Source organism: Tursiops truncatus, chromosome 4 (assembly GCF_011762595.2).
Source record: "Tursiops truncatus isolate mTurTru1 chromosome 4, mTurTru1.mat.Y, whole genome shotgun sequence".
NCBI lineage: Eukaryota > Metazoa > Chordata > Mammalia > Artiodactyla > Delphinidae > Tursiops > Tursiops truncatus.
Window position 1 is genome coordinate 46,788,261 of NC_047037.1, and position 21,008 is coordinate 46,809,268.

The 21,008-nt window shown below is 35.4% G+C and overlaps 1 long non-coding RNA gene across 1 annotated transcript in view; it reads right to left on the reverse strand.

Moving 5' to 3' along the window:
• Window positions 1-1,962: 1,962 nt before the first annotated feature.
• LOC141278463 (uncharacterized) overlaps window positions 1,963-21,008 on the reverse strand; it is a 48,385-nt gene continuing 29,339 nt past the window's right edge. Inside the window, exons 2-3 of the long non-coding RNA XR_012331218.1 lie at window positions 12,361-12,407; window positions 1,963-2,151 (exon numbers count right to left, since the gene is read on the reverse strand). This is a non-coding gene — a long non-coding RNA (uncharacterized lncRNA). The remainder of the gene's footprint in view (window positions 2,152-12,360; window positions 12,408-21,008) is intronic.

Sequence of the window (21,008 nt, forward strand, 5' to 3'; positions counted from 1 at the left end):
CTGTGCCACCAGTGTTAGGAAACCATATGTTTCCTAGCAGGACTGTGTAATATACACATTCTTGCTTATGTCCTAGTTCTTAGGCTCATGGTTGTTGGGTATGTGTGTTCTTATGATTTATAACACATTTGTTATTACATTGTACATCATTTTGTAATACATATATTATGTATATTCTTTTACATGTATTAAAAGGAAAATGCAAATTTAAAAATAATTTATTATCAATATAACAAGTCATTCAAGAAATCTATAAATTGTATTTTGTTTATACTTCTAGTTCAAAGACATCTAATTAAACAGAGGTTTTTATTTATACTAATCCCACTTATAAATGAAATTTCTGAAGCACTTGAATTTCTGCATTTGTATGAAATAGCCTTCTGAAATTTCCCTATTCCCGAAATTTAGCTGTGGTTTTAGTTCTCCCAGAGAGTGACTATAATCAAGAAGAACACATTTTATAAATTTCAAAATTATTTATTGTGCTTTGCAGTTCAAAAAGGTGTTTTTAAATATTTTTGACTCTCACAGTAAGCTTGGGTGGCAGGTGGATAAGGCAGTTATTAGAGGGACTATTTAAATAAACAGAAACTAAGTTTTTAAGAAGGTAGATGCCCTACACAGGGCCACACACTGGCTAGCTACATAGATTATACTTGACTTTTCACTTTTTTCTACTCTCTCCCTTACACCATTTTACCTCAAAAGATAATAATAAGCTTGTAAGTCTGTGAAATGTTTCACCACTTTCAAAATACCTTCTGAGTCACGTCATCTGTTTTGATTCTTGCATTCACCCTTGAGTTTCCTTAGCATATTTCTTCGTTTTCATAACATACATAAAGCATAATTTAAACCAAACAGAGTATTAGCCATGAAAATATAAGATCTTTCTGTTAAAAAATTTACTAGATAATCAAATCAAAGTAACAGTAATCTTGTTTTTGTTTCATAAACCCCACGGTTGTATCCACTGATTTGTCTGAGAAGTAACTAAAATGAATTATTTTGGAATTTTTTGTTTGTTTGTTTTTTTAAAGTAAATGCATGAATGAATGGTCATATCATCCAAACAGCTTCTGCTTTTCTGGGCGTCGTGAAGAGAGAAAGAAATGTTCTCCTCCCTCTAGAAATCTACTTATTTTACATTTAACAAAGTACAAAGAAAGTCTTTCCAGAAATATTTCTTTAATTATTAATTTAAATATAGTGATTGTTATTCAAATGAATAATGCAGTGTTATTAAACAGGATGATTTATCTTCAGTCTTATTTGTAAACATCCTGCTTAAATTTTCTCTCTCTTTCCCTAATGCCCATGTGGTCCTGCCTGCAAATGGTAGTCTGGTTATAGGCAAACTACATTTCACATTCCATCAACCCCACCTGCTCACACTTGGCAGGGTTTGGCCTGAGTTGCTGCTCATTAGAGGCTCTGGCAGAGAGAAAGAGTGGGTGGAAGAAGCAATGAAAGTAGTGCCTGAAAAGTGAAACTGAGGTTTAGGTTTTATATGGGGTTTTATTTGGTGAGTGGTTACACTGCTTTTCATTATACCAGATAACAGGTTGCTGGCAGCATATTTAAGAGATATGGAACTTTTAATGGGCTGAACATGAAATTAAAGCTTGATGAAATGAATTCTAATCGGTGCCGCATAGTCATATGTGTGCCAGGAAACGTACACGCTGGTGCTTTCATTGTAATCAGCTGTTCCCTTAAAAGCAGCAACAATCTCCACTTTGCTGCACATGGAGAATCTAGGAAACAATGCCATTAAGGGGTTATATGCCATCTTATGTTCCACTTTCTTTGTAACATTGCATCAGTTCTACAGGCATTTTCTGCCCCATTTACCAAACTGGCTCTAGTCAATGAAATTTTGCATTATAAGCCCCCAGGGAAAAAAACAATGCAAGAATTTTACTGTCCATGTTAATGTCATTTAAAACATTACTCAAACACATACTTAAGACCCACAGTTCTGATTACACAACTTTGGTTTAAAGTGGCTTCCAAACGGACTTCTTAACTGGCAACTTCTCAACACCTCACGTCTTCCCAAACTCCTCTTTTGAGGATAGGAGGGTCGAGGGAGTACAGTTTGAGATGCTGTAAACTGGGTTGTTTTCAATGTTATATCTTCATTGTCTGAAAAGGAAGAGAAAAGGATGTCCAGGCTGTTTGTTTTGCTTTGTTTTTCAAAAATTTGCGTGTTTAAATGTTGCTTCAACTGGAACTAATCCTGACCTACCTCTTGGGAGGCTAATGCCTCTGAAAAATGGTTTAACATTCTAAAAATGATGTGAGTCCAAAAGTTAAAGTTTGAAGTAGGAGTGAATAGTGAGGTAGAACAGCATTCTGTCTCTTTTTTGGAGGATTTGGATTTCACTCCACTCTTTTTGAGTAGGAGAAAACAGATCTGTCTTTTCTCTGTTTGGATAAGGAAGGGAGAGGGCTTAAAGAAGAGAAACATTTTCAATACCAGCTGTTCCCTAACTCAAGCCCTGAATAAATTTATTCCTTCTTGAGCTGGAGATACTAGAACAAAATCCTAAAGAGAATGGAAAATGGAGAGTGAATCAATGAAGCCAATTTTATTATTCTAAGTACAAATTTTTTAGAAAACACAAAGGGTAAGGGATAGGTTAACCACAGTTTAATCCAGAACCTGTGATAAGAGCATAGGTTTCTAACAAAAGCTCTGGACTATCGTGGGAGAGCTTTCAAGACTTCTCTGAGTGATAAACCCCAGTTGCTAATTCTTTTCATAAGGGTCTCCATCATATTTAAGCAATTATTACCAGATAGGTGAATCAAATAATGCCATCTCAAGACTGAGCAACCTTTATTTTTGGATAATTGTGGCTTTAACATCTAGTCTAAATATAGTCTTAATAGCAGTGTCTTCACATCAGTACACTATCTAGACTTAATATTTAAATTCTTCGCCAAGTTTAAGATCTCATGAGAAAGATTTAACTCATAAACATATTGCTAACTAAATTTACAGAGCAAGTTTGGGATGTGTGTGCTTAAGCTCAGCAAGAATTTAACTATTTCAGTAAAGATTTGAGTAGAATACAAATGAATAAGCATGTCAAATGGGAATTTTAAAGGAATGCTTCAGTGTGACTGCATATTTTATTCATTTTGGCCACTGACAATATGTCTGCTTAAAGCTCATATGTGGGACCTCCAGGCAAGCTAGAATTCTATCTTCCTTGACCCACCCATTCTTTTATGAGAAAATATTTACTACACAATCTTTCTTTTCTCCCCCTGTCTTATCCAGATGCTCTCTTCACAGAAAATTTCCATTTCTTTTGAGGCACCAATTTTTTTTTTATTTTTTTTATTTTTATTTTTATTTTTTTTTTTGTGATACGCGGGCCTCTCACTGCTGTGGCCTCTCCCGTTGCGGAGCACAGGCTCCGGACGCGCAGGCTCAGCGGCCATGGCTCACGGGCCCAGCCGCTCCGCGGCATGTGGGATCTTCCCGGACCGGGGCACGAACCCGCGTCCCCTGCATCGGCGGGTGGACTCTCAACCACAGTGCCACCAGGGAAGCCCTTGAGGCACCAATTTTTTGGATTTGCTCAAACAAAACTTGTCATTTTCCCTACACTCTAGTATAGGTTCTATAATGTTGCCTGGATTTTTCATCCTTCCAAACAACTCTCAGCTTTGCTGTCTGCACTCAGCAGACATGGGTCCAAGCACCATTTCTATCACTTGCTAGTACATGTTCTTTTAAACTTAATATGGTGAGCATCAGTTTCCTTGTCTAGACAATGAAACAGTTTTGCATAAGAATTAGAGGCACAGTGCAAAGATAATGTTGAACTTATTGGAAGCTCTTTTTTAAAATTTATATTGGAGTATAGTTGATTTACAATGTTATGTTAGTTTCAGGGGTACAGCAAAGTGAATCAGTTACATATCATATACATATATCCACTCTTTTTAAGATCCTTTTCCCGCATAGGTTATTACAGAGTACTGAGTGGAATTAATAAGGAGCTAAGGGAAGCTAGAATGAAGGTGAATGAAAAGCCATTCCTGTCCCTTCCAAATAGAGTCGGTGTGTGCTAAGCCCATGACTGTGGGAGCAGCCATGGTCTGTGAGAGCAGTGAGTCTTCTCTGAGAAAGGAGTCGTTGGCTGGGGCTTCGTTTCCCCAGTGACTAACTCATCTGGGCAAGGGAAGCGAAGCCTGAAATGTTCGGATTGCTGTGAGGGGAAGTCAGACCGACAGGCTGAGTTGCCTTTCTTGTCCTTGGCATTGTAACAGTGCACGGTCTTCTGTTGTTGCTGGAACCACTCAAGCATATAATGAATGGAGTACCAGTGATTGGAAACGGTCGGCCCTCGATGATATTTCCGCAAGTTGTTTTCCTTCTACAACTTGGTAATGGATTTTTCTAACTTTAACAGGATGGTTGAAGTGTCTCATGATTTTATATGCTGTTGCCCGCTCTGGACCCAACTCTGTCCAGTTATCATGTCATCTTTTTCAACACTGAAAATCAACCCCTCTCCAAAACCTTAAACGCTTTCCTTGGATGGTTACATGATCCTAAGCAAACAAAGAAAGTGAAGAGCCATTCTGGTTCTTCTGGAGACATTCGAACTCTTTTTTTCTTTTTTTGAATGAGTTAAGTTTCTGGATCTGTAGATTAGGTTCACTGAATTCCGCAGAGGTCAGGGCAGAGTAATGAACGTTTGACAGTCTTTAGTGCCGGAGGGAAATGGAGCTCTGTGAGGCTGACCCATTGCTGTGTGCAGAGGCCTGGCGGGCCATTTCCCTGAATGGTAAGGCAGAGGGCTGAGTTGTGAGTATCGAGTAATGAAGCACTATGAAGACAGACTAGCAAGACATACCTGGGTTACAATCCCAGCCTTCAGCTAACTAGGTGGATGAACTTAGACAAAGTTCTTAAAATTCATGAGCTTCAATTTTTACATCCTTTGTAGCACTGTGATGATTAACGTGTATTGCGTACTTCTTATATGCTGGTCACTAGTCTAAGCACTTTGTTTATTATATTATTCTATTTAATTTTCACAATAATCCTATGAGGTATAAAGCAAATATTACTCTTTGGATTGTAAAGGGAAGAAAACTAAGATAAAGAACACCTAGCTAAAGGTAGCAAAGTTAGTAATGACAAAGTTAGAATTTTAACCTAGGCAGTTGGACTCCAAAGCCTATATTTTTAACCACTGTGGTATAATTAAGTCACTTGACATATAGCCTAGCATATAATTAGTATTTAATAAATGGGAGACTCCAATATATACTTATATATTATTTTTATATTTCAATATATGTCATCTGTATTCAGGATTTGTTTTTGGAACTTTAAAGAAGAATCAGTAAACTATGCTTAAATTTTTTTTTTGTACATTTTCGTCTCAATTCTGTCTAAAATTTTTTTTTAATAAGCTCTGAGAATTTGCTGAGGGAGCTTTAGAGTTGGCAGCTACACTGGTAACTGATTTAGGAAGTTCTAGTTCCCCCTTATCACTGAGTGTAAACTCAGAGGTGACAGAGACGCTCTAGAATTGGTTTCTGCATTGGATAGGGATCTCTTTCTCTTCTGTTTCTAAGGACATGATTTTTTTCCCATGGAAAGGGAAACTTAAATGAGTCGATTTTTCATTTTTACTCTGTCATCTTTAGCTTTCTATGAATTGATATGATCTTATGATTCTTTTCCCTAACTTTTTGGGTTCATATTTTTTCAGTCAATCCACTGATTACCCTTTCACCAGTTGAGTTTCTGTGCTCTAGACGCCATGAAGACACCATTCTACAGTGGCTACACACTAGGAGGCAGAGTCCCTTCTGCCCTTACTGTTGACACAAATCAACACTATGCCTTAATGCTTTATGGAAAGGCCCTGCTCTAGTCCATCTTGAATAGAAAACCACAGAATTAACCACAAGGCCCTCTACATGCCTTCCAGAAGCCCCATCCAGCTTATTCTTCATACCCCCAGACACGAAAAAAAAAACTAATTAAATCTTTAAATTTGTAGAATTTAAAATATTGAATCAACCAGCCTTATTTTCAGATTTCCATTCAAGTCAATGTATTTTTTTTCTTTTGGGCACCTTAAAGTGTTCCTCAATTTTCCACATTATCTCCTAACATGAACATTTTTCTCCAGCCCCACCGACGTCCTTCCTTCCAGTTCTTACCTTGTTTACCAGCCATCGGGACTCTGCTCTTACAGCCACACGTCCTGTGTGTGTCCTCCCCACTGATGGTCCCTCATGAATCTACCTTCAAATTTATGTTATCTAAAAATATTTTTGCTGACAAACTTCACCCTATGATAATTCTTTGTATCCTAAGTATGAAATAAGTTTTCAGTAAATTATTGATTATATACAGATACATGGCTTGTGAATTCCTTGCTAAGCATATATTTAGATACATAACACACGAGGTAATGACAGCACATGAGCATTGTCTGGTGTCACGTCCTGTCATTGTTACTCAGTTTGTATCAGAACTTGATCTTTAACTTTTCCCACTTAATTCTGTCATCTGACCTCCTGTAAAGTCCCTACTCAAATGTTTCCTGAGATAATAAAAACACGTCAATAGTTCTTTATTCTTCATGTCAATTAAGTCAAATTTCTTATCCCTCATAATTGCTTAAATTTTTAAAAATTCTGATTTACTTTTGCTCTTTCTTCTACATTTAATCCTTAACTAATGTCTGTGTATATGACCTATTTCAGGATCTTATTTTTTAATAACTGTGCTTCATTCTAAGATTTTAATAGACCAGACCACTGAATTAAAAAGGGCCTTCGGGTAGGGGAAGCCCAATACCATTTTGATATTCGTGAACGAATTCACATGAGAAATCTAAATCCATGTGGTACATAAACTGAGCTTAGCAACCAAGTCTGGCATACTGACCATTTCACTAGACTTGTAAAAGCTGTTATTTTTGAATGAAGAAATGAAATTTGCATTGATTGCCTAAATAGACTGACATTCGTTTGCAAGAGCTTGATCAACTACAGCAAGCACACTAGCCAACTACCACGTTCATTGGAAAATAGCTTCAGCTTAGTGTAAAATTAACACGTTCTTTTCCTTTCTTCAGCATGGGCAGTAGGAACTTTTTGGTTTTGCTTAAGTATTATCTATTCCAGCTTATTCTTTGTTTACTTTTCTTAATGTAATAATAACACCATGGCACAAATGCATTCTTTCCATGTGAGATAATTATATGAATTAAGTTAGTCCAACACTGACACCTAGCTTGAGTTCAAAACAGTTTTTTTTTTTAATGTTTTGATTATAAGCAAGTAAATGAGCATATGTCCAATTACATTTTGGGTGCAATAGCTTTAGCCACCACATTTTGGCATTTTATTTTATTAGCTAAAAGTTCACATATGGTTTCCATGTCTCCAAGCTGTCTTTAAGGATACAAGAGTTGTATAACCTAACATTGTTTTCTTTCCTTCTCGCTCCCAGCCCCCTCCCTATTTCTCACATATGCTCCCTCATAGAGGTGCCTGTCGTAATTTTAAAGATTATATGTGCAAATTTTGAAAACCTGAAAGTTTGCTGGTGCTTTGAAGAAACGATGAAAGAAATGCTTCCAACCCTAAAATTTTTACCTAAAAAAAAATCTAAAATAAATGTCAAAATGTTTACTCTAGAAACAGCAGTGTTCGTATGCAAATATAGAAGGCTTTCAATGATTTTTAGCTGCTTCCTTCTTATGGCCTGGTGCCACAGAGTTCTTGTGGCCCCTTCCCTCTTCAGAACCCTCCCCAGCAGCTTTGGAATGAAGGAAGGGGGAAGCTCAGTGAACATCTTAAAGACTGAAATGTATGAGACACAGTCGTGCTGGTGAAGGACACAGGATAAGGGAGCACAAAGAAACATATTCAGCTCCTTTTGGTTTCAACATTCTGCCCTGTATATCTGTGTTACTGATACAGTTAATGGTTTGGAAAACTGCAAGACTTGCATATTTTGGCCAAGCGTTAAAGACAACCTTTCTAAACAACTAAAACTTGGTTACTTTTTAAGGTTGTTACTCTAGAATTTCAAGAGCCTTGGGGTAAATCAAATCTATTTGTTACCTTGCCTGTATATTGAAAATGTTATATCCAATTTCCCAAAAAGTGGGAATTTTGAATATATTGTTGATTTACAAAGATTTCTGAAACTTCATATACACATAGTATTAAATCAATATTAGACACTCTTCAAGTTCAATATATATTTAATTAAAAAAGGAAAACAGTAAGACCTTGAAATAGTCAACTGTGTTAAATGTTGCACTAGTTATGCTATAGCAGTAGATGAGATCTCTGCTTTCAAAGATTAACTTAAAAAGCTATTTGTAGGCAGTCCTTGAGAACCAGGACATGGAATATTTTGTCTCTCTTTCTCCTGAGGAGCAAATCTGATGGGTAGCTGATATGATGAAAGTGTTTGAGCTTCACAGACCAGACAGAATCTACTTATCCAGATGATTTTCTTCTTTCACCCCTACAGGCCAAAATGTCTTTTCAGGTGATAGAAGAATCTTTGTTTCTTTGTGGGGAGGAGATCACAAAAGAAAGCCAACTGCTTACCAAATGGCTTTAATCTATAAAATCATTAACAATCCAAAGGAGACATTTAGGGTTTTTTTCACTTATAATATATTGCATTTGAGCTGTGGGACGTATACCAATAGTGCTATTTAGAATTTGGGCATACCATGAATATCGAAGTGCAAGTATGTTGTCCTGACTTAGGTTCACTTTTCAAATATGTCTCTCACTTATATTAACTACCACCTTTCTATATTTTGACTCATTTTGACTCACTTTTTGCAACTAATTGCCAATGAATTAGTTAGAGGGTTACAAATTTATAGTTGAGTCAGAAGTTTCAATTGCCTTTAAATTTGGCAGAAATGTATTCAAGACTGTTCACTTGCAGTGTCCAGACCTAACATTAATAGTATTTAACCTAGAGAATACATATCTGTTTTACAGAATTGAGGCTAGTGGCTTAACTGCTCATATCACATGATATGAAGCTTGTAGAAACTAGGATGCTCTCAGACTGTGGTTAAGACATAATATACGCTATTGTTCCTTATTACAGATCTCTTGTTACTGTATTATTTCTAAGTGGGCCAATCTTTATATTATTATCCCATTTAGAGAGAATGCACAGAGTCCCATATGAATGTTCTCAGGAATAGTAATTATTTTAATGATAATAGAAATAGTAGGTACCATTTATGAAACATCTACTCTGTGCCTGGTACTATGTTCAATGCATCACATACATTATCTGGTTTAATGCTCCAACAATAACCTTATCCCCATGCTGTACACCAGAAAAGGAAGCTTAAAGAAATTACAAGTAACTTGCTCTAAGTCATACTACCCATAAGTGACAAAACTGAAGTTTAGCCCACAAACTTCTCCAAGAAACGGTTAATGAATTTTTTAAATGGTGCAAATTGTATGGTAGAAATTACCCTTTTAATATAGAGCATTTGATTAAGAAAATTATGTGAATTAGAAATTTTGAAGAATTTCACTACAAAGCATTTTAAAAGGAAGTATAATTTTTAATTAATATTTTTGTAATAGACAATGTATGCACTAGGTATAAAATTCAAGTTAGAAAAGATTATACAGTAAAAAGGATATCTTTACTCTTACTTATGATCCTCAGTTTATACAATATTTGCTAAAATACAATATTTCTAAGATACTTTGCCGTTTGAACAGCTATTCAATACAGTTCTGGCCAATGAGAGGAAAACAGAAATTGATAGTTGGGGCTTTGGGGAATGTTCTTTGGAAGGCTGCAGAGTGTACAGTGTCACTTCTCTCTGCCTGAAATATCAGTAAGAAGATGCTAGAAAGGGAACAACCATCTTGTAATAAGTAGATGGTAAGCCACATGGTGAGAATTAGTGAGAGAAAGAAAGAAGCAGCCTGGATCTTTGCTGGTATAATGGTGTCACTGTGGTAGCACCAGACTGCTTTTCTTTATTAGAAAAATAAAATTCCTAATTTATGCTTCACCTTTTTAACAACAGTGTAATATTCTACTTTGTGGATGTAGTATAATTTATTTCTCATCTCCCATTAAATTCCGTTTAGATTGTTTTAATGCTCCCGTTAAAGACAATTCTGCAACAAATATCCAGGTTCATGTCATTCTGTGCATAAGCATGCATATTTGTGCAATGAATTCCTCGAAGCAGAGTTGCTTGGTCAAAGGGCACACACATTTAGAAACTTTAGGTGTCGTCAAATTGCTCGTCACAGAAATCGTTGCAGTTTATTGACATCAATTTACGAAAAAGCAGGTTTCTCCACATTCTTATTAACAAAATGTAAAATTTTAGATTTTGTGTTCCAAACTGAAAAGCAAAAGGCAGATCCATATGTAGTTTTAACTTAACTTTCTGTCATTATAAATAAGCATGAAAATATTTTTTATTTGCTATATGGCCATTTATTTTCCTTTTTCCACGGACTTTGACATTCCTCGTTCAAATTTCCTTGTGTTCACTTTTACCTAACTATTCAAAGGAACTTTTCAAATATTAGGAAAATGATTGCTTTATTCTTATATAATTTATACACTTCTAGCTTTTAATTTGTATTTATTGTTTTATGTTTTTTAATCCATGAAGATCCTTTTACATTTAGTTGAATTTATTCATGCAGTTGAATTCAATTTATGCAATCAAAAAGGCCTTCTCCACTCATTATAAAAATATTCTCCTGTGGATTTGAATATTCAATCCTTTTTGGAATTCATTTTGATGTAGCATGTGAGGTAGGGATTCAATACCAGTTTCTTCCAGATGTTTACTCAGTTGTTCCAGCATAGTTACTGAATAAACACTTTCCCCTTACTAATTTGTAATGCCACTTTTATCATATACTAGATGCCTATCCATATCTGAGTCTATTTATGGCCATTTTGATCTATTCCATTAATCAATCTGTCTGGTCCTGTGCCAGCATCACACTGTTTTAATTATTGTAGCATTATAAGATGGTTCTACATTGGGCTTAGTCCCTCATTATTTTCATTTTTCAACATTATTCTTGCTCTTCTTGCTTGTTTAGTTTTCCACATGAACTTTAAAAACAGTATGTCTGCTTCTGAAAAAGGTTCTTATAAATTGAACATTAAATATATAGATTAATTAAGGAAAAATCTTTGAGATGTTGTGTCTTCATATCCAAAAGCATTATTTATTTATTTTCACATTTCATTTATTTTAATCTTATTTTATTTCCTCAGTAGCATCTTATGATTTTCTTCTTAAAGATCTTATGCATTTTCTGTTAATTTATTCTTCTATCTTTCACTTTTTGTTGCTATTATTATTGTAAAAGCGGTGTCCATCTTATCTCTTAACTTGCCATTGTATTATACATGGTTTCAGAATTTTAACATTTCCCCAACAAACTTATCAAATGCATTTCTTGCTTGTGAAGCTTTTTAATTGATTTTCTTGAATTTTCTAGGTAAATAATGTATCATTAGCAAATACTGGTAATTTTCTTCCTTTCCAGTTTTTAGGCTTATTATTGCTTCCTTTTCTCCAATTACAAAGGCTAGAGTAGAAGTTCAAATTCAAATTAGGGCTCTATTTTAACTACAAAAATATTAATAGGCTCTCCCAACTTGGCTCCCTACCCCATCCCCAATGCTATTAAATTTACCCTGTTACAGCCTTCTCTTGGAAGAGCTTAACAATCCATAGAAAATGTATGTTAGCTACAACTATTTTTTGGTGGAAAACAAGGTAGTGGAGAAAGGTAAAAATGGCGATATACTTAAAAACTATATTGAGAGCCAATGGAATTTCTAAATAATGAAAATATTTACAAGCCTTAGGTAACAATTCCACCTTCTTAAATAGTATTTGCAGCAATAAAATTCAATATAAAGAACATTTCCTTGGAGTTTAGTTTAAAGATATGTTTGGAAAATTCTTCACTTTAATCAAAGTAGATGTTCACATATATGATAGAGCTTTATAAATATGATCAATATTTTTTACTGGAATCAAATTTCAGTTATTTAATATGGAATGCTTTACATCTAAGTAAGTGAAAACTTTAAGATGACTAGATAACTTTTTAAAATTAGTGAACTTTGGATCAAATTATCAACTATTTAAGCCTTCTTCATTATCTGTTATATCTCACATTTGATTTTCATGAGAAACAAAAAAGTGGCTAAGAGGAACCATCGTGTAAGAAAAATGAAATCTGTAAAATAATGAATTAAATAAGATCAAAGATGATAAAGTGAGTTTACTAAGATGAATAGTTTACCTGTTGCAAATGTTGATCTCAAAACTAATTTCACAGCAAATTCTTTCCTTAAAAAAAAAAAGAAAGAAACATGTCATGGCCAATAACTGCTGAAAAACTGTGGAGACTGGCACTTCCAAATGCTTGGCAGATTATTAAGCCAATTTTTATTGAGTCCATTCTAGCTGTTGGAGGGTCTGTGATTCCCAACTGTTTCACATCAGAGAATGAAAACAAGTAGGGCCCAGCCAAGACCACATTGGTGACTGCCAGCCCCTTTGTATGCCAAACATGAAAGCAACAAGTCCAGATGCTTTGATCCTTGCATTTTTGGATCTAGCCCAAAGTTATAGAAAAAAAGCACAACTCATGTTAGGACAACATACATTATAACTAGAAATCAATCAATAGCACTGTGACCTTCAAACTCAGTAAATGTTTGGAGTTAGTTTCAGAGCATGTAATCTAAATTGGGGACTGGAAGTTGGAACTGATCCTAAACTAACAGAAAAAAAGGTATATTTTTAAAATACAGAGATTAAAGGAAGCAACAGATGAAGTTTTAATTTATATGTGTGTGTGTGCATGTGTATATATATGTGTATATTCATGAGGAATGTATTCTAATTTAAGAGACTCGGAATGGTAAGAAAAGAAAGCCACGACCACAATGAAAACCTCTTTCCCTGCATATAATTAAAAGAGAAACCAAACTGTGGCAGGAAAATATATTGGAAGGAAATTATGAGCTTTCTCCCAGTTTAGGGTAAGAGAATAATGAGATAATTTAAGAGGTGAGTCACTTGGTTGCTAGGACACCGTCCTGACCTGCAGCAGCACTCTGGCCTGCCAACTTAGGAAACAATGGCTCTGGTCTGGGCAGGACTGTGGCCCTGAATTCCCCAACACAGGTATATTGAAGAAATGGCAATGCAGAGCTGAGCTGAAGAATTGATGGCCAATCTGGACTTGGGCACAAGTAGAACGGCAGCCTCAACCCTAGTGTTTTAATCACTGCCTGTGGCCAGGGTAGTTACTTGAAAAAAAATCTTCTGGGACAGAAGAAATAACAGTTAAAAGCAGCTTAGTTTAGGGGGGCAGGATCTGGCAGCAAGAAGTAATTAAAAGTAATCTTGCATCCTTTATTTTATTTTGTTTTTTAACTTCACAGTAATGATTTGACTGTATTCTCACACAATTTCTGTCTAGACTACATTGTGTTAAAAACTTCACCATTTTGTATTATAAAGCTTTCGAATCGTTCCTGGCACCAAACAGACTGTTCTAGCACAAAAGCTAATATATTGTAACGCTGATAACGTTCAAGAACCTATCATTACGATTTCTCTCTTTTCTCTTTTTTTTTAAGTGCACTTTTTTTCTCAGTCGGAAAAGTAAATTAGTGGTGGTGATAATACTTTGCAATCTCTACTGACATGTCAGAAAGGCAATGTACAGATAGTCTTAACATTTTCAAAACCTTCCAGGAACTGGAGAAACCAGTTCCTGGAAGATCTGGTCTCAGCCTGCAAAAATAACTTTTTTTTTTCCTGTAATATGAACTTACTCAAAATGCCTCACAGCATCTCCAAGAGATCTGGGTCAGGAAAGATGATGATGCTATCAGTTTGACTGTGTTATCCACATATTTTCTGGATGTCCACACATATGCCCATGCACACGGCAGGGCCTATTAGTGGAAAGTATAAGATAAAAGTAAATTAAGGCACAAGATCAGAAGGTGGCTTGTTTGTAAATGAGCCCGTTTACCCAAGTCTGGGAGCAGCCTGATCTGTAACTTAGAAATAATCCATCTTTTGCATTTAATGCTCATATCTTTATACATGTATTCTATTCTCTTAGTGGAATTCTTCTTTTACTTGAAACAAATATTATGTCTAAATAGATATATAAATAGTGAGTTGAAAAAAGTATATATCTATTCATTTATCTATTCATTCTTTGTTGAGCCTTTATAACTTATGAAAGACTTTGTTGGAGGCTGAAAGGAATTTTTAAAAGTGGAAAACAGTATGCTACAGTAGAGGGGTTACAGATTTGGAATAACAATGTTTAATTCAATCCTGGATTCTTCATTTAGCAAGGATAGAACCTTGAAGAAATCACTTATTCTCTCTGCATTTCAGTTTCATCATTTCAAAAATTGAAATAAGGTCACTACCAGGCTCTACTCTGATCTTTGAGGATTAAGGAAGGAAATATTAAATAGATGACAATCCTTTGTAAACTATAAATGTGGGGTCAGCATAGGTATTATGGAGAGGACTTCTTCCTGTTCCAAAGGAGCTTTCCATCCATTTCTGGAGGCAAAGTACCTTATATCAGATGGTTTTGGTACCTATAAAGTAAATCCTTGGTTAATCGTGGATGGAAAAAAAAAAGTAACTGCTTTAATTATTAAATCTACAAAAGACATCAAGAGGACTAGGTTGGTGAGTGGAGGCTTCAAGATTTGAGAGGACCCCAAAAGATGGGTACAATTGCACTAGCCAAGAAAAAGAGAAAACACATGTAGTTGGGGAATTCTGTGAACCACAATACGAAAGTACAAATATACAACAGATATCCACTTAGTTGATCATCTATCCACTCAAAAGTATTTGTTTATGTGAAGAGGACAATTCGGCTGAAATTCTTTTGGAGAAGATGGGAGACAAAATGTAAAGCTTTCACTTCTTTCTGATATGCTATAAATAATTGTAAAACCTGGGGCAACTGTGTCATATTAGAGATAGAACAAGTAAAAGATGTATATCCCAAAGGAGAAAATATGAGAGAGGCTAACAAGAAATCTCTGTTCCAATTTCTCTAGCCCTAGCATGCCAAGTGGGGAAGTGACACTCAGGCCAAAATATAGTGATGTATTTTTGGAACAACTGTTGGCTTAGTCCAGGGTTTGGAATAATGATGGAGGGGTATTTTGGATGGTGTATCTGGTCTACTTTCTGTTGGCACCTCTGATGTTATTCCGAAGCTAGGTGAGCCACTCTGTCTTGTCAGAATGCAGGCAACTCTGGATGTCAGGCAGATGGCCAGGAACACCAAGAAAGGCCTGAAAGAGGGTCAGAGGTGGAGGAGGGAAAAAAAGGAGAGCTCAGTCAGTCCCATTCCCAGCTGGAGTACATACAAGAAGTGCTGGCAGTGTATGCCTTAGATCTGCAGTCCAACAAAGAGTCTGAATATAGGACAGTGGGTTACATCCAGTGACTGGGTTGGCCATGAACTTCCCAGACCGTTTAACTGAGGCAACAAGAAGGGACAGACACGAGAAAGATACATGACATAAAAAAATCAGAAAAACAGAAATGCAGCCACAGGATGAAACCTATCACGAGATCCATAATGATCTGTTTTTCCACCTCTGCCTTGGTATCACCTCTTATTTTTCCTTTTTCTCTTTCTCTGCCTCCAATTTCTCTGGCAAAACTCTCTGTCTTCTCCCTCACCCCTGTGCTTTTCTTTCCTGATTTCTGTTTTAACAACTAATTCTGTGAACACATTTTCAAGTTCAGGATTACACATCAGGATTTTTTGCAAACTGTTTTTAGAGAATTTTTTTCCAACAAACAAGCAGTGAGTGTTTAAGAGTTAATATCAGGCATTTTCATCTTCTGGTAATGGTGAACTAGCTTATTGCAAATGAACTCTCCCACCAAAAATAAGAAAAAATGGACAACACACAGACACACGTATACACATAATTACATCTCTTTATCTCTCTTTATCTCTGAATAGATAGACAATTTTTATCCTTAGGAATTGGGAGCTTTTAAGGCAGTGAGGATAACAAAAGTCAAAATTTCCAAGATAAAAGAAATATAGAGAGGTGGAAAGCTGAGCCCAATGTCCTGGACAATTTTTTTCCCCACTATATACTGATGCACAAGCAGAAGCTAAGAGGCTGAGAGGGAGAACAGATCTTCTGGAAGAGCTGGGTAGCAAAAATTGAAGTTTAGGCCTCACCAACAAGGAGTCCTCCAAAAGACCCCAGGCTTTCAGCTGGGACACCCCAAAGGGCCACACTTTTGGTGTAGGGCTAAATTGGAGTTAGACTGAACTTAGCAAAAACTAAAGTTCATTTGATAGTTTAAAAGTATCTGTCCCTACCTTAACTGCCTACGAAATTAACAACCTAAACCAAACCAAAGACAGGAAAGAGAAAAAACTCCAGAGAAATCCAGATCCAGTAGTTATCAGGCACAGACTCATAAAATAACCATAATTAATATAGTTAAGAAGATAAATAATAAGAGGATTTCAGCATAGAATTGAAATAAAAAATAAATTATAGAAATGAAAAGTATAGTATTTGAAATTAGGAAGACAATAGATGAGGTTAGTATCAACCTAGACATAGCTGAGGAGGGGATTATTGAACTGGAAGACAGATCAGAAAAAAAAAAATTATATCTAGACTGAAGCATGGAGAGAAAAAAGGATGGAAAAAAAAAACCCAAAACCAAAAAATAACATATAAAATATGGGGCAGGGGGTGGGGAGCTGGGGAAGTTCTAGAAAGAAAGAAAAGAGAATTTTCTAAATCTGAACAAAAATGTCATTAGACAGAGTTAAAAGTATTGTGAACTCCAGATGGAATAATACAGAGAAAACACCACTTAGGCCATTCACAGTGAAACTTCAAACCAAAATAAAGAGAATATCTTTTTTTTTTTAACAACTTTATTGGAGTATAATTGTAAATAGTATGTTAGTTTCTGCTTTATAACTAAGTGAATCAGCTATATGTATACATATATCCCCTCCCTCTTGCGTCTCCTTCCCACCCTCCCTATCCCACCCCCCTAGGTGGTCACAAAGCACAGAGCTGATCTCCCTGTAAGAGAATATCTTAATAGTGTAAAGAAAATAGACATATTTCCTACAAGCTAGCAATAAGACTGACAGCCAATGATGAAGGTCAGAAACCAAAGTAATGACCTTTTAAAAGTGCTAAAAATAATAACTGACAACTGAGAATTCTATAACTTGTAAAAACATTGTCAAAGATGCAAAATAATGGCATTTTATGACAACCAAAACCTAAGATAATGTATCATCAACAGATACACACCGATGGAAATATTAGAGGGAGTTCCTTTGGCAGAGTGAAAAGGATCCCAAAGGAAAGCATGGAAATGTGGGAAGGAATAATGAATGCGCCACGGAAAGAGTAAATATGAGGATAAATCTAAATAAATATTGACTGATTAAAACAATAAAGATAATGCCTTATCGAATTGAAAACATGTAGAATTAAAATATGTGGCAACACTAAGAATACATAAAAGGCATGAGGGTGATAAATGAAGTAAAAGTATTCTAAGGTCCTTGCATTGTTTAGGAAATGTGAAAACTAATTAATATTAAGTTATAAAAATCAAGAATAATTTTTAATAGGGTAACCGACAAAAGAATAGAAAAGAAGAGAAAATCCATAATTAACAAGCTAATAAAAGAGAAATTAAGGCAAGGAAAAATGGGAAAGGAATGTAGAAATGCTGAAACAAATAGAAAACAATACTTAGATGGTAAATTTAAAACCTAATATGTAAGAAATAACTTTAAAGTTCGGTGGAGTAAATGCTCTAATAAAATACAAATATTATCAAGTTGTATTTCTAAGAAAAGCAACAACAAAATCATATGATATTTACTCTTTAAATATAAAAATGTTTAAAAGTTAAATGATGGGAAAATTATATCTTACAAACCCAAAACCAAGGAAATCTGGTATAGCTATACTAATATCAAACAAAGTAGACTTTAAAATAGGAATCATTACTAGATCTAAAATAAGAATTTCTTAATGTTCCAAATTCTAAATTTCTCTCTACTTAGTTAAAGCAAAACTGATAGAACTAGAAGGAAATATTAAAAAATATACAATCGCTTTCATATACTTCACTCAGAAACTGATAAAAACAAATAAACAAACATTAGTAAGGATACCCAAAAATTGACATGATTAACAAATTTAACTTAAATGACATCTATAAAACTACACACTCAACACCAGCAGAATGCATATTCTTTACAAATGCCCTTGAAGCATTGACCAAAATTGGACATATGCTGAACCATAAAACAAGTATTAGCCAATTTGAAAGACTGAAATTATTTAAAATATGTTATCTGATCACAGTAGTATGAAGCTACAAATCAATCATTAAAAACATTTTCAAGTCCCCACATATTTGAAAATTAGTAACACACTTCTACATAAACTGTGATCAAAGAAATCATAATGAAAATTGGGAAAAAAATTAACTGAATGTTAATAAACATATAACTATCAATACTTGTGAAATACATCAGCTAAAGTTATGCTTAGAAAGAAATATATACCCTCAAATGTGTATACTAGAAAAAAGAAATGTTGAAAAATTAACTCTCTAAAGTAGAAAAGAAATCATAATGTGACAGCAGGAATCAATGAAATAGAAAACAAACATGCAATGGAGAAATTCAATAAAAGCAAATTTTAATTATTTTTTAAATACTAATAGGATTAACAATAAAGCAACACTGAGAGGGAGAGAGGGAGAGAGAGAGAGAGGGAGGCATTAATTACCAATATCAGAAATTCAAATGGTAAAGCCTACAATTTACAATTAAAAAGAAAATAAAAAGATATTATGAACAATTTTATGCTAATAAATGGGCACATGTCTAGAAAATACTTTGCATGATAGTGTGCTAAGCTAATTATTAGCTTCATATTAAACTATCTTAAAGAATAGGTTTTAGATTCATACTCTGTATGGGTCTAAAATGATCTCTCTTAGGACTATTCAGAATACCATTCTAGTCATTTTCTGCCCCTCATTTTGACAACTACAGGGCATTAGGAAATCCTTTAAGAGCTGTAGTACAGAATTAGCCCTTGTGGTTTTACTTACAAAATTACATATGGAGATGTTTTAGACAGTGACAACACAGAGGTTCGATGACATGGTGAAGGAGAGAATAAAAGCAGGGAGTTGAGAGTACTACATTATCCCAACCCTTCAAAGAGTTGCTTGGTATACATGCCAGGTCTTTGCCGAGGTCCAACAGGCCAAAGTGCCACAAATTTACTGGTGACGTGTCTGAATGTGTTTTCAAAGAAAAATGAACATTTGATACAAAAGGTATTCTTCCCATCTCCCTGCAGTCTCTTTCTGAATCGTTTTCGGTTTCTCTATTTCTTCCCTCTCTGTGTATGAAAGACTTTCCCAAGTTCCATCTTCAGCCTGGTCTTCTTGCATTAAACACAGTCCCAGTTGACCATTCTTTATGGATCACTCCCCAAAACCTCTAAGTGTGGCTTCTCCAATGAACTCAAGACACACATCAAATCCTGACACCCCTCACTGTTGAAAGTCCTCGACCCATGATTCAAACAATTCTGCCACTCAACTCCAAATGACCATCTCAGCTTTTACTGTTATTATGCCCTCCTACCCCACCTAGCAACCAAAGAGCCCCTCTTTCCTGTCACAACGGCATCTGCACAGGTCTACAAACTTTCTTTGCCCGCTTCTATTCACTCTCATACTCACTCCTCTCCCAGAAATGCCCTTTCCTCCTGGATCCACCTCTCACATTCTTCCTCATCTTTCAGGGGCTAGTTCAAATTCCATTTTATCTGAGAAGACTTTTTATATCAATTGCCCTGTTCTCTCCCTTCTCTGAAGCCCCACAATAATATCCACCTTTGCTAGATGAGCACTCACTCATCCCATTTATATTTTTAATAAATGAGTTATTTCAATTGTTTTTTCTACTAGATGACTACAGTGGGGACAGCCTTTTATTCATTGTTACTTTTTCTCAGCTCTCTGACCATGTTTATACAATGTAATTAATAGAATCCTTTGACTTTTGAATTTTTTCTCTGAATGTGCATTTTGCTCATGCAGATCCCTATGCTTAAACTGTTTCTCTTCCCCTGGAAAAATCCTACTTATTCTTTAACATCCAGCACTTGTGTCGTTTTCTTAATGAATTCTCCCCCCATTACCACACAGAGCCATGTTCATAATTTTTATATGTAAAATATGCTTTTATTAGAATGTCTAAAAAGTATTTCTCACAAAGACATGATTCATTTGGCACTAAATTTGTGATGTGAAAGTTGAATTATGCGTACATATGCTTATTATCATCTTGAAACCTATTTTATTGTGTGTCAGGAGATATTTATTGTGGTAATGTGAATAACTGCAAATCTACATAATGTTGAAGCGTATTTCAAAGCACTTTTGATTACCTGCAATTTTTTTTGTATATTAATTAATTTTGACTAAATGTTACAACCAGATTGTGTGAGAAAAAAATATATTCCCACTAATATGCATCTTCTAGAACAAAGCTTTTGAGGGCAAAGGCAGTTGCCACAAAATTGCAAAGTCAAAGGGAAAGTGTACAAGAATAGTGCCAGGAATCTCAATCAATGGTTCAGCGAGATTGCTTTGGCTAAAGGTAAGTGTCTTGGGAAGAACTCAAATTTTTTTTTTTTTTGTACATGGGCTTCTCAGTGTTGTGGCCTCTCCCGTTGCGGAGCACAGGCTCCGGATGCGCAGGCTCAGCGGCCATGGCTCACGGGCCCAGTCGCTCCGCGGCATGTGGGATCTTCCCGGACCGGCGCACGAACCCGTGTCCCCTGC